This window comes from Xiphophorus hellerii, chromosome 16 (assembly GCF_003331165.1).
Source record: "Xiphophorus hellerii strain 12219 chromosome 16, Xiphophorus_hellerii-4.1, whole genome shotgun sequence".
In the NCBI taxonomy this organism is placed as follows: Eukaryota; Metazoa; Chordata; class Actinopteri; order Cyprinodontiformes; family Poeciliidae; genus Xiphophorus; species Xiphophorus hellerii.
In genome coordinates this window covers 10,137,776-10,152,141 of record NC_045687.1, presented here as the reverse complement: position 1 = coordinate 10,152,141, position 14,366 = coordinate 10,137,776, and the positions used below count along the sequence as shown (strand labels likewise).

Genomic DNA, 14,366 nt, shown 5'->3' with positions numbered 1-14,366 from the left:
TCACACTGTAAATAAAGACGGATGCACCTTATATTTATGCAGAGATTTTTTTAAGTGGTGTATCCTCAAACGAGCATGAAACTGTGGGTTCCACTGTTTACATTTGCGCAAGTGTGCTCACATGTGACGGGGTGTGTGTGGGCGTGTGAATGTGAGTGTGTGGTGAGTGGCAGCCAGATGGCCCGAGGCCTAACTCGAGATTCGGCTGGCTCTGAGCTGAGATGAGATGAGCAGAGGATAAGCTTGGACTGGCCATGGGCAACGATTGTCCTTCACTCTGCAGGAATCCATTAAGGTTTCAGAATCTCTTCAAACACACACGCCTACACGCCCACGCACACACACACTTGACCATTTAGTATTGGCAGTCAGAGTACTTAAATGACAAAGACTCTTTCTTAGCACTAGCCATTTGTATAGGTGAATGTAGTTTCTTTTAAGTCACACTGTGACTCATCTAAATGAGTCACAGCATTTGCAATACACACTTAGCAATTGTCACATGTGAGACTATTGAATCAGGCAATTATACAATCTAATTTGCATGGATGTGTCGGTGTGGAAGAGACAGAGGTCACATGCATAAACACACCCCACTGACAGAAGCCTGGTGTTACTCCAGGGCAGCTGGTGTGAGAGCTTCAAGTGGTTGGCTTCAAAGTAGAAGCTTCATACAAATTAAGAGCAAGAGAGAGAACTGATTGGATTTGACTCATTATCCTCACACAGTAATTAAAGCCTGAGGGTTGATAGATGCTTAGACCATTAAACAAGAACATAATTTTGCACAAGCAAGACTAGTCGTTACTCACTCCTTCTTTCCCCACCATTATTATCCACACATTAATATCATGCTCCTGGACAGAGGTGCAAAAACAAAAATGCTTGTAAAGATTTCATGCAACTCAAGAGAGGATTACTGCTTCCAGTGTTGTTCTGTTTATTTGTTAGTGTTAGTGTGAAGTTTTTCTGAACTTTCAAAGTTTTCCTACATTTCTTAATTTTCATAGCAGGGATTGATTGATCGTCAGTGTCACGTCATGCAAAGCTTTTAAAAAGTCACAGTTTTAAAGGCATAAAAATTTTCCCTACATTCCGTTCCGATTTCAATTTCAGTTCATCCCGGAGAAAGTGTCATAGTAACTGAAGTGTTGTCAGGCTGAAGTGTTGTCAGACTGAAGTGTTGTCAGAGTGGCATAAAAGTTCCTCACTTCCATCTGCTGCTGTGCACTGTTGGTCAATTGCAGAAAGAACACTTTCCCATCACTTACAACATCTTCTGACATTAGAGTTGCGAAAAACAAAGGCAACAGAATTTATGTGAAGACATAAATTCACATGATTCTAAATTGTAACAGAAATTTAAAACAGAAAGGGTGTGATAATGTTCTGTTAGTGTCATGAAGTGCGGTGGTGTTGGTGGTGAGGCAGATGCAGCGGACCCAGGTATGATGAATATGATGTTTTTAATGATAAATAAGTCCAACAACGAACAGCAGGCACAAGGAAACACTGAGGACGACTAGACTGGACATTGACGTGACGTTGACGAGGACCCGACGAGGAACAAGGAACACAGGTGGAGTTAAATACACAGGAGGGTAATCACAGAAACGAGACACACCTGGGAACAATCAAGGGGAGGACAGGACAACGAAGAGACTAAGGACACAGAAAACTCTAAATAAACACAGAAAAACACAGATCCTGACAGTACCCCCCCCTCAAGGGCGGCTACTAGACGCCCAAAAAACAAAAACACAACAAGGGTGGGCGGAGGGGCGCTGGACGGCGGGCCAGAGTCCAAAATAACAAAAAACAACCCACCATTGCGGGCGGAAACACGGGAAGGGCCAAGAGTCCAAAAAGAAACAAAAAACTACCCACAGGGTGGGCGGAGGCAAAGGAGGCGGGAACCACGGAGGTGGTCCGGCGGTCGTCCGCGGCGGCGGGAACCACGGAGGTGGTCCGGCGGCCGTCCGCGGCGCTGGAGGCGGGAACCACAGAGGCGGTCCGGCGGCCGTCCGCGGCGCTGGAGGCGGGAACCACAGAGGCGGTCCGGCGGCCGTCCGCGGCGCTGGAGGCGGGAACCACGGAGGCGGTCCGGCGGCCGTCCGCGGCGCTGGAGGCGGGAACCACGGAGGCGGTCCGGCGGCCGTCCGCGGCGCTGGATGCGGGAACCACGGAGGCCGTCCGGCGGCCGTCCGCGGCGCTGGGGGCGGGAACCCCGGAGGCGGTCCGGCGGCCGTCCCCGGCGCTGGAGGTGGCGATGAGTCCCGGGGGCCGCCCACAGACGGCGACGACGAGCCCCCCGAGGCAGGGTCTCTGGTGGAGCACAGGGGGTCTCGGTCGGAGCACAAGGGGTCTCGGTCGGAGCACAAGGGGTCTCGGTCGGAGCACAAGGGGTCTCGGGTGGAACGCTGGGGGTCTCGGTCTCGGGTGGAACGCTGGGGGTCTCGGTCTCGGGTGGAACGCTGGGGGTCTCGGTCTCGGGTGGAACGCTGGGGGTCTCGGTCTCGGGTGGAACGCTGGGGGTCTCGGTCTCGGGTGGAACGCTGGGGGTCAGGGTCTCTGGAGGTACGCTGGAGGTCAGGGTCTCTGGAGGTACGCTGGAGGTCAGGGTCTCTGGAGGAACGCTGGAGGTCAGGGTCTCTGGAGGAACGCAGGGAGTCAGAGTCGGAACGCAGGGAGTCAGAGTCGGAACGCAGGGAGTCAGAGTCGGAACGCAGGGAGTCTCTGGAGGAACGCAGGGAGTCTCGGAAGGAACGCTGGGGGTCTGGGTCTCGGAAGGAACACTGGGAGTCTCGGAAGGTGCGCCGGCTGGAACGCCGGCTGATTCGGCCTCGGGTGCGCCGGCTGGAACGCCGGCTGATTCGGCCTCGGGTGCGCCGGCTGGAACGCCGGCTGATTCGGCCTCGGGTGCGCCGGCTGGAACGCCGGCTGATTCGGCCTCGGGTGCGCCGGCTGGAACGCCGGCTGATTCGGCCTCGGGTGCGCCGGCTGGAACGCCGGCTGACTCGGCCTCGGGTGCGCCGGAGCGAAGCCTTGGAACCGGCCGCGTAGGCGAGCCGCAGCGAAGCCTTGGAACCGGCCGCGGGGGCGAGCCGCAGCGAAGCCTTGGAACCGGCCGCGGGGGCGAGCCGCAGCGAAGCCTTGGAACCGGCCGCGGGGGCGAGCCGCAGCGAAGCCTTGGAACCGGCCGCGGGGGCGAGCCGCAGCGAAGCCTTGGAACCGGCCGCGGGGGCGAGCCGCAGCGAAGCCTTGGAACCGGCCGCGGGGGCGAGCCGCAGCGAAGCCTTGGAAACGGCTGCGGAGGTGAGCCGGAGCGAAGCCTGGGAAACGGCTGCGGGTCCGGAAAGCGACGAGGGGCCGGGTGCACCGGCGGCTCACGTCGTTGTCTCCGAGCGGGCAGCGGAGGTGGCGGCTCCGGAAAGCGACGAGGGGCCGGGTGCACCGGCGGCTCACGTCGCTGTCTCCGATATGGCAGCGGAGGTGACGGATCCGGAAGGCGACGAGGGGCCGGGTCCACCGGCGGCTCACGTCGCTGTCTCCGGGCTGACCGTGGAGGTGGCGGCTCCGGAAAGCGACGAGGGACCGGGTCTGCCGGCGGCTCACGTCGCTGTCTCCGAGCGGGCAGCGGAGGTGGCGGCTCCGGAAAGCGACGAGGGGCCGGCTCCACCGGCGGCTCAGGTCGCTGGCTTCCCGGACGGAGGTATCGACGGGGGCCATATCCGGGGGGTGCCAACACCAGTCTTGTCCCCCGGAATAGCTCCCGCTGCAGGTCGGCGAGGGCTTCAGCCAGCTCCCTGTCCTCCCTGCCGGACCTCCGCCTCGGGCCGCTCTGCCCTTTAGGAGGTAACCTCCTGAGTGCTGGGTCCATGTTAGCAGCCTCACCGATCGGTCTGGTCGGGTCCTTCTGTCATGAAGCGGTGTGAGGTGGAGTGGTGAGGCAGATGCAGCGGACCCAGGTATGATGAATATGATGTTTTTAATGATAAATAAGTCCAACAACGAACAGCAGGCACAAGGAAACACTGAGGACGACTAGACTGGACATTGACGTGACGTTGACGAGGACCCGACGAGGAACAAGGAACACAGGTGGAGTTAAATACACAGGAGGGTAATCACAGAAACGAGACACACCTGGGAACAATCAAGGGGAGGACAGGACAACGAAGAGACTAAGGACACAGAAAACTCTAAATAAACACAGAAAAACACAGATCCTGACAGTTAGCAATGTATGTTTGCTGCATAAGTAGTCAGAATCGTATAAGGTGAAACATAAAAAGTAAGAAAATTAACATTTAATCCTCTACTTTATGTTTCAAATGTCAAAGCACCTTGATTTCAACATGTTCAAATATTTGAACCTTGACGGCACCATTCTGAAAGTTTTCTCAATAATGATGGATTGAAAGTGTTGATCTTGGAATTTGTCAAAAGTTCTACAAGTCACAAAAGGAATAAGGTATACCTTATGGAACCCAGTGACCCTGTGGCTGACTTGTTAACTGGAAAACTATATTTTGGGGTAATCAGACTGTCTTTTGCTGCAGTCCTTGATATTTGTAACCATTAGCCCAGAAAATAGGAAAACTAGTGCCAGAAGTCCTTTTTTACAGAGGGGTTATTCTAGAACAGAAATCGGGTTTAAATGTGATCCTTACCACATACATTTTTAAAATAAATCCCAACTTAAACACTAATAGCTAGTAGTGTAGGTAGGTTAGAAACATCTATGACATACATTTTCATATGCCATTATAATTTGCACCAGCCAAAGACCTAATTTCCTTACAATTTTAAAGGTTCACATGAAAGCTGCCAAGGGAGTACGGTAAATTTTACAGTCACTGAACAGAGCCAAGAAGTCTGTGATAGAAACCCTTCTCTCGATGAGATTTATCCAGACCAATTTCTACCCCACTTTATCAGTTTAGCGCTGCATCTTAGCGAGTCACTTAGCACTCCAAGTTAGTGTAATGACTCGCTGGAGCATGGACTGTCACTGTGGACGAGCTCAGGCAGCGCGGCCAGAAATGTCACATTCAGGCAGCCTTCAAGCTGAGAAGTTGTGACAAAGTGACACTCTGAGACAAACCTAAAGGCCTAACATGATGATGCTGGGGCTGGGGGCTGTATGAGCTTGTTGGACACTGCGTGTGTGTGTGTTTGCGTCTCTGCGTATGGTTGGAATGGTGGCCTCAATGCTGGGATCTTATCTCCTCTCTGACTCCAATGACTGCTATAGGCAAAGCAGAAGATGAGATGAGGAGTGACTGTATGTGGAGTCACCAGCTTAACTGTAAGGTCAGACCACAAAGCCAGGCCAAGGAGGCACATGTTCACACGGATGGAGCTGAGTCAAGCCTAAACACAAAAAAAGATATATAGCAAAGGTTATCAGAAACAAACTAGAAACTAGTGCACTGCTACACGCTTTTTTATGGTGGCACAAGAGATCTGGCATTAAAGGAATAAGGCAGATAGGAGAGAAACAAAATCTCTATTGTTCCGATTTGCTCAACACTTCTTCTATGGCCCAACCCGCTAACTAAATTGAATTACACCACAGTCCATAACATTACATCATTCATAAGAGAACCCAACATGCCCCACTGCTAACACACATCCCTGTGCAAACACATATCTTAGAGGCAGAAACACACAACCACCCATCCTCATCCATCCTCAACCTCCAGAACTCTCAGTGTGTGTTGACAAACTTTGCTCTGGGGGGAACTAGCATGCGAAAGCAAAGAGATTAAGATGGGCAGTTAAAAAAAAGCCTCTGAGACTCCGAACAACACACACACGCGCGCCCGCAAACTTGAGTGGGAAGGCGAGACTAGACGTGCTCATACTGTCAAACCAAATTATTGCTAGTGCTGGCATCTAATTATGCAATAAAATCGCCTCAATGGGGCGAAACAGCATAGCCCAAAATAAAAGTCAGCCTGCCTAAAAAGTAGGAGATTCACCCAGTGGAGAGTATCCTCCATCTCCCCGGAGAGAGGAGCGATGTAGCGGGCCTCGCACAACTTTTCTCCTTTCTGTGTTTCCAACAAGTATTACAGAGGGTGAGCTGGGAGACAGTGAGTCAGACCCAGATTCATATAGATTCATGTAAACACTATGGTGAAGTAAAGCTCCAGGTGCTGCAGGAAAACAGCTAGGGGGGAGGTAAATAAATGAAGAGTTGACAGAAGCAGATATAGGAAAGTTAGAAAAATAGTGAGAGAAGGAATAAATGAAATTGATGAAAGCAGGAGGACAAATGAAGAGAGGAATGAAAGGGTGGATGGGCTTTTAGGGAGATTTGTGTGTGCATTTGGAGAAGTTGCAAGCTGCATTCAGTGTTTTGTTAGTAAAAATGAGTGTCAAAGACTGGTTCTGCTGCTGTATTAGAGACTTAATTAACCTTCTTATATACTAAGAGTGTGTTGAATGTGTGGGCAGTGTCTGTGTGTACTTTTACAAGACATGCATACCCACTAATCATTTTTTTTTGCTCCTGTGTCTTCTTCAACCTGTTACACATCTGAATACCTCAAATACTTATATTACTTTTTATCTGCAGTATAATGCACTTCATGTTTTTTCTCTCTTTTTTTTACCTCTACACCATCTCTCAATCCCTCATCCAATTTCTAAAACTGCAAAATTTCTCATTTAGCCTATTTAATCATCATCTGTCCACCACTTCATCTAACCAATATCATAATATCGTTTTCTATTTATTCTTTACATCCACCTTCTTAGCTTTTCATTGTATTCTAATCCTTTACTCACTGTTTTACCAGTTTCACTTCTTTAATCTGTCCTTATCCCTCTATTTTTCCTCTTTCCTTTCTTTCCTCTTTGTCCTTGGATGTCAGCCAAAGCTTGCTGCCAGTTATTATGAATTTATAGTCCACAAACAACCCTCACCGCAGTCCACGACATGGTTGATACAGACAGACACAACACCTTGGATTTTTGTGATGAGTGCATTTGTGTTGGTGATTACTGTGATTGTGATTACTGAGAGCATCTGTAATCAGAACTGTGACTGTAGTAATAATAATAATAAGTTGGGTTGCGGTCTAAGAGAGAAATTCAAATGATTAATTTTTTTTACAGAATGTGTGGAATGTAAGGAAATTATGAATGGTTTTATGCTATTTTTATTTAATTTTTGTTGGTGTTGTTTTTATAAAAAAGAGCTGTGAAGTGGAGTGTGCATTTGTGTGGTACTGTGGTACCCCAAAAATAAAAGCAGTGCATCCAATAACCAAAAGTCAAAATATCAATTCATAGAGTCTACCTGGTAAATCAATATCCAAAACCTTGAATCAACATCTGAACTACTAAGTCCATCATCTGGAAATTGAAAGACTATGGAATGAGTACAGACCTTTAAAGAAGAAAAAATGTCCATCTAAATTAAAATTCTCAGGAGAATATTATTTGCCTCATTTTAGCAACCTCTATGCTGTGAGGGAACAAACTAAAACTACACAATGCAATGCCTCCTGACTATTAAATATTCCACAGTCAACTGTTGGTGGATTTAGGTCAAAGCAATAGCAATTGGGAATCACATCAACTCAGCCACAGAGTGATAGATCAAGTAAAATAGCTAGGTGCGATCAGCAGACACTGAGGCGTATCTCCTGCATAGGACACCAACTTTCTGCAGAGTCAATATTGACCTCAAAACTTCATGTGACCTTCAGATCACACACCTCCTGTGGCTGATCTCTGTGTTGATAGAGCTTCATCAAATATGTTTCGATGGCCAAGTAGCTGCATCCAAGTGCAACGAAAAGTGTAGCATATCATGGTGTGAAGCATGCTGCCATTGGACTATGGAGTGGAGACATGTTCAATGGAGTAGCAAATTATGCCACCATGTCTGGCTAGCCAGTAAAAGAGACTTGGGTTGGCAGTTGCCATTCTGCCTTATATCCAGTGTAAAGTTTGATGCAGAGGATATCATGGGGAGGTCGGTGATGTGTGGTGAGGTTCATGAAAGAGGGGGCACTGACTCTACTGGAATTGGATATAAAACTCAAAACAAAAATTATATTTCAGTTTTAACCTTAATTCAGTTGTTTGTTGTCTTTTTCTGACTGTTTCTGGTGTTTTCAATGCACAGAAGAAGAGAACCTGCTGCCCATTGTGCCTGGAGCTCAGCAAACATTTCAGTCTCTACTGTGCACAGTAGGGTACTCCTGCACATTTGTGAAGCTAATTTCTGTACAATGTGTTTAAGTAAAGGAATAATTCAGAGCTGAAAGCAAATGAACATTTTCAGGTTTTTAAATTGATTAATACAAAAGCTAGCATATTATGTACTCGTTTTCTTCCATTGTGTACCACATAGTGTCAGGTCATCAGCAAAACTCATATTAATTTCAAGAAAAAATTGTGCTTCAAATGTAACAAAATTTTAATTGTCAATCATCAATCAATTGATCAAGCTTATTTGTATAGCACATTTCAGCATGAAAGCAGTTAAAAGAGCTTCAAATCATAAAAAAACAAAAATAAAATGTTATAAAAACAACATACTGTCAACAATTGAGAAGCCAGTGACAAACATTACATCTTGACAAATGCCAGTATCAAAATCATCAATGCAAGTAGAATATATTGGTCAATGTTCCATTTATTATGGTTCAAAAGCAACTCTTATTAGGTGGGTTCTTAGTTCTGATGTAAAGGAACTCAGTGTTTCAGCTGTTTTGCAGTTTTCTGGAAGTTTGTCCCAGATTTTTGGTGGGTAGAAGCTGAATGCTGCTTTTCTGTGTTTGGTTGGCTTTCAAAGCAGCAATGTCCAATACACAAACACAATCCTTCAATGATGCAAAGCCTCAAAGTTATCAAAAAGATCACAAGAAAAAGGATGTGGCTATCACATGGCTGAACAGACAGGAGCACAGTCCCCTTTCTTTTCTGTAGGAGTTTGCTTGTTGTACACAAATCAATATATACAAGCTAACGTGGTCCTGTACACATATGAATACAAGCAAACATAAACAAAATGGTCACAAACACATTTGCACTAACACTGCGAACGACTGAACTAACAAAATGGCACAACCCCCGTGTACAAGCAAAGGCACATGAGAGCGACCTGCGTCATACTTCAAAGGGAGGTGTTCAGAGAATATGCTGCCTCTCCGCCCCGGCATGTCCCTCCTTCTGCCCACCCACCCCTACTTCCAATATATGTTCAAAGGCCATCCATTAACCTTTCACTCACACAGGCCTCGCTGTGATCTACTGCTCGCAGCCAAGGGCTTTGAAGAGCATAGAAACCCCCATACAACAAGGGCGACGGAGGAGGTAGCAAACGAGGGATGAGAGAAGACTGTAAGAGGTAAAGGAGCGTTAGAGAGAAAAATGACAATGATAAGAGCTGTATGCGAATAACAGATGGTATGAAAAGGGTAAAGAAAGAAAAACAGAGCAGCTGGGAGGAAGCAGCCAGGTTAATCTAAAGGAGGGAGACTGAACAGAAAGTAGGGTAAAGTGACAAGCTGGAGAGGGTTGGAAAAATACAACGTAAAAAACCTGAGTTAGAAGAGAAAGACATAAAGCTCCCACAAGAGAAATAGAAGTCCGGCATAAGAAAGGGGATTTGGGGGAGGCTGGCGGGTTGGTTGGGTGTAGGATATCACAACTTAGGGAGGGGGAGTAATAGCTGAGGTGTTATGGAAGAAACAGAAGAGAGATTGGAAGAAAATGAGAGGTGAGTGTTAGGAGGTGGAAAAGTGAGAAGAACAAAATGTTGCTAATAAGATGTGGAAGAATAAAATGGCTCGAAGACCACACACAAACATGTTCACGCACACCCCTACACATGTACACACAAGACATGGAAGAAAAGTTAGACTTTAAAGGAAGTTCTTCATTGCAAAATCCAAATGATTTGCAATATTCACAAGCTCCTGGAACAATAAATATTCTTACTTGTATCTAACACACTACTAATAAGCTCAACCCACTTTCATCACATCAGGTTTTGATCAGTAAAAAGATGGAAAATAAACTAATGTATTGGTTAAGGTTTTATGATTATGGTGATGCTGCATCCATATCTCAAATACTTACAAAAAAAAACCTAACGGCAGGAGCTATGTTGTGTTATTTAGCTTGAAAAGAAAAATCTGCTTTTGAAAATAATTTGCTCAGAAAGTAAATTCAAGATTTTAACTTATAAATCCTAGAGACACAAGAATAAAGTTGCAGCAGGGAGGAGTTTTGCATATTACTAGAAATCACCATCTGATTTATTGTTTTATTGTTTTATTTGAAAAAGGTTTGCAGTAAATTAGTCATAAAATGTAGTTACTGCACAATTTTGCAGGTAAAAAGAGAATCATTAGTAAACATACAAATCCTTCGAGGTGAACAAATATATGCACAATTTTAATTACATTTATTAATGTCATTAAACAGAATATAAAGCTGTGCCTTAAAAACTGGAATAGTTGATTTTATATTAAAGACTTATTTTTAATATTTGATATTTTTTAAGTTCTGCCTGATTTAGATCATCTAATAGCATTAATCCAAGACATTATTTATGAGCAGTGACAGTTTTTCAATGTGTCCAAAGAAAAATGCACAACCATGAGTTTTTACAACATACTCAAGTAATGCAATAAGGTGTTCGATGGACATAAGTGCACATAGTAAGTTTAAGAGCATAACTGCTTTATTGACTTTTCTCAAGTTTTATTGCTATTATACAGCTGGCGACACAATTCTTATGCAATTGTGAGAAGGTCACAGGGTAAAAACTTTATCACCAGAACAAAAGTCTTTTTTTACTTTCCCTTTTTTTATTTAAAATTCAATACTCAGTGTTACTTAAGGGCAGTGTTTCTGGTCTCCTTGAATTGTAACTTCTCTTCTGGCTAGGTATGGGAAGAACAATGTAATTGCTTGATAATAAAATTACAATATCAATTATGAAGCATCCATTTTCTTGCCTCTCCTTCATTAAAATCTGCTCAAATTTGCCAAATTTAACACCTCAAATGTAGATCAAGTGTATATTTTTGTTCTTTTATTTTTATGTGGCCTCCAATGAACAGGCCACATATATTAATGGTATGCAAAATTTCTATGGACACCTGAAATATAATATTCTACTAAATATTAATATTGTGATTGTGCAGTTCTACTAGGGTGAGATTAATTCTTCATCGGTCACATAATGAATAGCAGCAGCTCATCCCTGCCTTACAGAGAGCCAAATAATACACTGGGATCAGTCTGCTTCCAGACATTATGTCACCGACCAAAGACAGTTGGGGGAGCAGGCACTTTGTCGAAAAGATGTGTAAAAACAGCTAGTCCCACATCTTTAAATAATAGCTGCTGTTCAGGGGAATGGGCCAGGGAAGAAAAAAAAGGAGAGTGGAGGGCTAGACAGATAAAAATGTCTGCCTGTGCACTTAAGGGCCAGGGGCCTTTCCACACGACTGATCTTAGAGCAAAGGCTTAAATACAGGGGAGATGAGAACAGATTCAACCAGTCAGCTGGCACTGGCATCAACCTATAACTGGCACAAGCACACACTTGGACCCACACACCTAGTCGGCTGTGTGTTCACGTCAAGCAGTGTTCCCGTGTACAAGCAGTATATGTAAATATCCAGCGCACGGAGTGTTTGCAAAATTACATTTATGGTCTGAAAGGAAGAAAATACAAATAGTCCCATAATAGTATGCCTGCCATCACCAGTGCGCATAAATACGAACCGCCATGTTTACACCAACGCTGCTGCTTTTGTAATTGAAAGTTCTGTGTCAGGGCTTCATCACGTACGGCACAGCTGCCTCCCGTGCCTGCCACATTAAGCAAGCCTAATGGATTTTCACATCAATGGCACTGCGCATCAACTACGGTACATTCTCAAGCATTAAGTCAGTGCGACATTCACTTTGTCAAGGTACAAAGTCCCCTTAAAGTATTCATGCCCCTTATTTTCCCACATTTTGTCATGTTTGAATCAATTTCATTTGAATTTTAAGTGACAGACTGCCACAAAGTAGGACATATTTTGTAGTGGAATACTATATTTTTTGAAGTAAATATCAGAAAGCATGATGCTTGATTTTGATATCCTGAAATAAATCCCAGGATATCAACCAATTGCCTGGTGAAGTTACTAAATTAGTGAGCAGAATGAATCTGGATGCCATTTAAGCTAAGGAGGAATAAACCTGTCTTGTTAAGGCCTCAAGTTTTAGTTTTAGAAAACATTTGTGAATAAATACCATCATGAAGATAAAATAATAAATCAAGATGTCCGTGGTATCTCTGGAGGAGCAGGAGAGACTGACTACTCAGGGGAGAATTTGTTGACAAGAAAACCATTATTTATGCTCACATATGACTCTTATGGAAGGAAGTCAACTTTAAGGATAGTCACAAGAGGTTTTATTTGTCATTTGCAACAAAGGGGCAAAAAAAGACAAATGTTTTGCTATTGGGGCAGAGGACCATTTTCCAGCAGAACGACAACCCAGAACATACAGCCAGAGCTAAAATTAAATGGCTTATATCAGAGATTTTTGATGTGTTACAATGACTCAAAGTCGATCGTAAAAACAGTTGATAATAGGAAGAAAGAAACTTCCATTAAATAAGTGCAGAAAAGCACTATAAAAGATTTGCCGCAAAATGTTGCTCTCAGAAGCACTGGTAAGTGTACTGCACAAATTTCAGAATTATTGAAAAAATAAAAAGCAAATAAATAAAATTATCAAGAATGATCGTCATTATTTAATTTAAAACTCTAATCATTTTCCTTCTCAGTAGTACGTACTACTAATTTGTTCTTCACAGAGCCCCTGTGTTTAGAAGAAGAGTAATGGACTACAGTGATTTAAGTGGAAATATTTTTACGATGCAAGACAGAATATGTGAGAAAGAAGTACACACACTAAGCTCATGCTGGTTAGGGATATTTTTACTAAAGAGCAGATTTAAGAGGAGAATAAATGTGTGAGAGTTAGTGGTAAATATTAGAATGTGCAGCCAGGAGCGAAGTGGGGTTAAAGCCTGGCAGATTAGTTGGAGAGAGCACCAAGGGAGAGCAGGAGTAGACATTAGACAGTGAAGCCATGTGTGATGCTCATGTCGCTTTTCAAATGAGCTTTGATTAGTCTGAGACTGATTTCCGCAGCTCTCATCACATCAAAACCCCGTTCCCTTCCTTTAGGACCTACTTCCCTTGTTTTCTTTTCCATTTCTCTCCCGCTCCTCTGGTCACACTACAATAGAGACAATGAATCTATGCCAGATTTTTACTGCCAACATTCTGAGCACCACAACAGTGTGGGTGTGCATGAGCATGTGCCATTATTTATTAAAAAAAAAAAATCTTAATTTCATCAAACCAAATGCTGTGCCTGTGCTCCTGAGCTAAATAGGGATGATATTCAATTGATTTATTAATGCATTATTAATAGTCCTGAAGAGCCAGGTCATGCAGATATTTTAAGCTTATCTTCTCACAAATACTCACAGCCATGCACGTTGTACCACAACACAAAAGGAATGAAGCAGGATGTATGCAAATCCAATTTCCAGAAAGCTGCCAAATTAAGATGGAAAGAACGGTACCTACTCAAATTAGAAATGAAGCTTCCAAATCAGAGAATGATGGAGCCAATACTTACACAAGTGGGCATAAACACATTTTAATTTCACTCTCTCTCTCGCTCTCCTGCATATTCTTAAACTCCTCCTTTGACGTTACTCCATGCGGTGACCCTGTCTTGTTGAAGCCCCTCCTCCTCATCTTAGCTGTCCATCACCCAGCAGACTGCTGGCACGGAGCTGACTGAGAGCATACAGCAGATGGTGTGCTGCTATCTGTGTGGTGGGCCACTAGCAGGACACTCAACAGCTCCCCCCCCCTCGTCCTCCCTGCAATCTCTGCTCCGTCTCTCATACACATCTTCCAACACGTATACACACACACCCTCCAGCGTTACTTGAGCCCAGCCAGGTGACCTGCTGCCAAGCTTACAACGCCCCGTGCGCACACACAGAAAATGCAATATCTCATGGTACATGGCACATTCAAAGAGGTCACACATATGGCACCATTACATGCACGGATTCCCTCCTATTCTCTCGCCATGCTCCACCTCACAGCAAGATGACGAGAAATTTTATTGACACTCTCACATCACTTCCCACCTTGCGCACACATCCTGGCCTCGTCTCATATGAGAAACGGTTAATGAAGTACAGCTTTTCTAGCCTGGTCAGCAAGTCAATACGCTTACAACCTTCATCAAACAGCTAACATATAAATATTACATCCTCATTTGCAATAGTCCAGTCA

The 14,366-nt window shown here is 44.6% G+C and overlaps 1 protein-coding gene across 2 annotated transcripts in view; it reads right to left on the bottom strand.

Moving 5' to 3' along the window:
- The window catches only part of adgrl1a (adhesion G protein-coupled receptor L1a), a 114,030-nt gene that overhangs the window by 49,380 nt on the left and 50,284 nt on the right, over nucleotides 1-14,366 (bottom strand). The gene's annotated exons all lie outside the window — the stretch shown is intronic.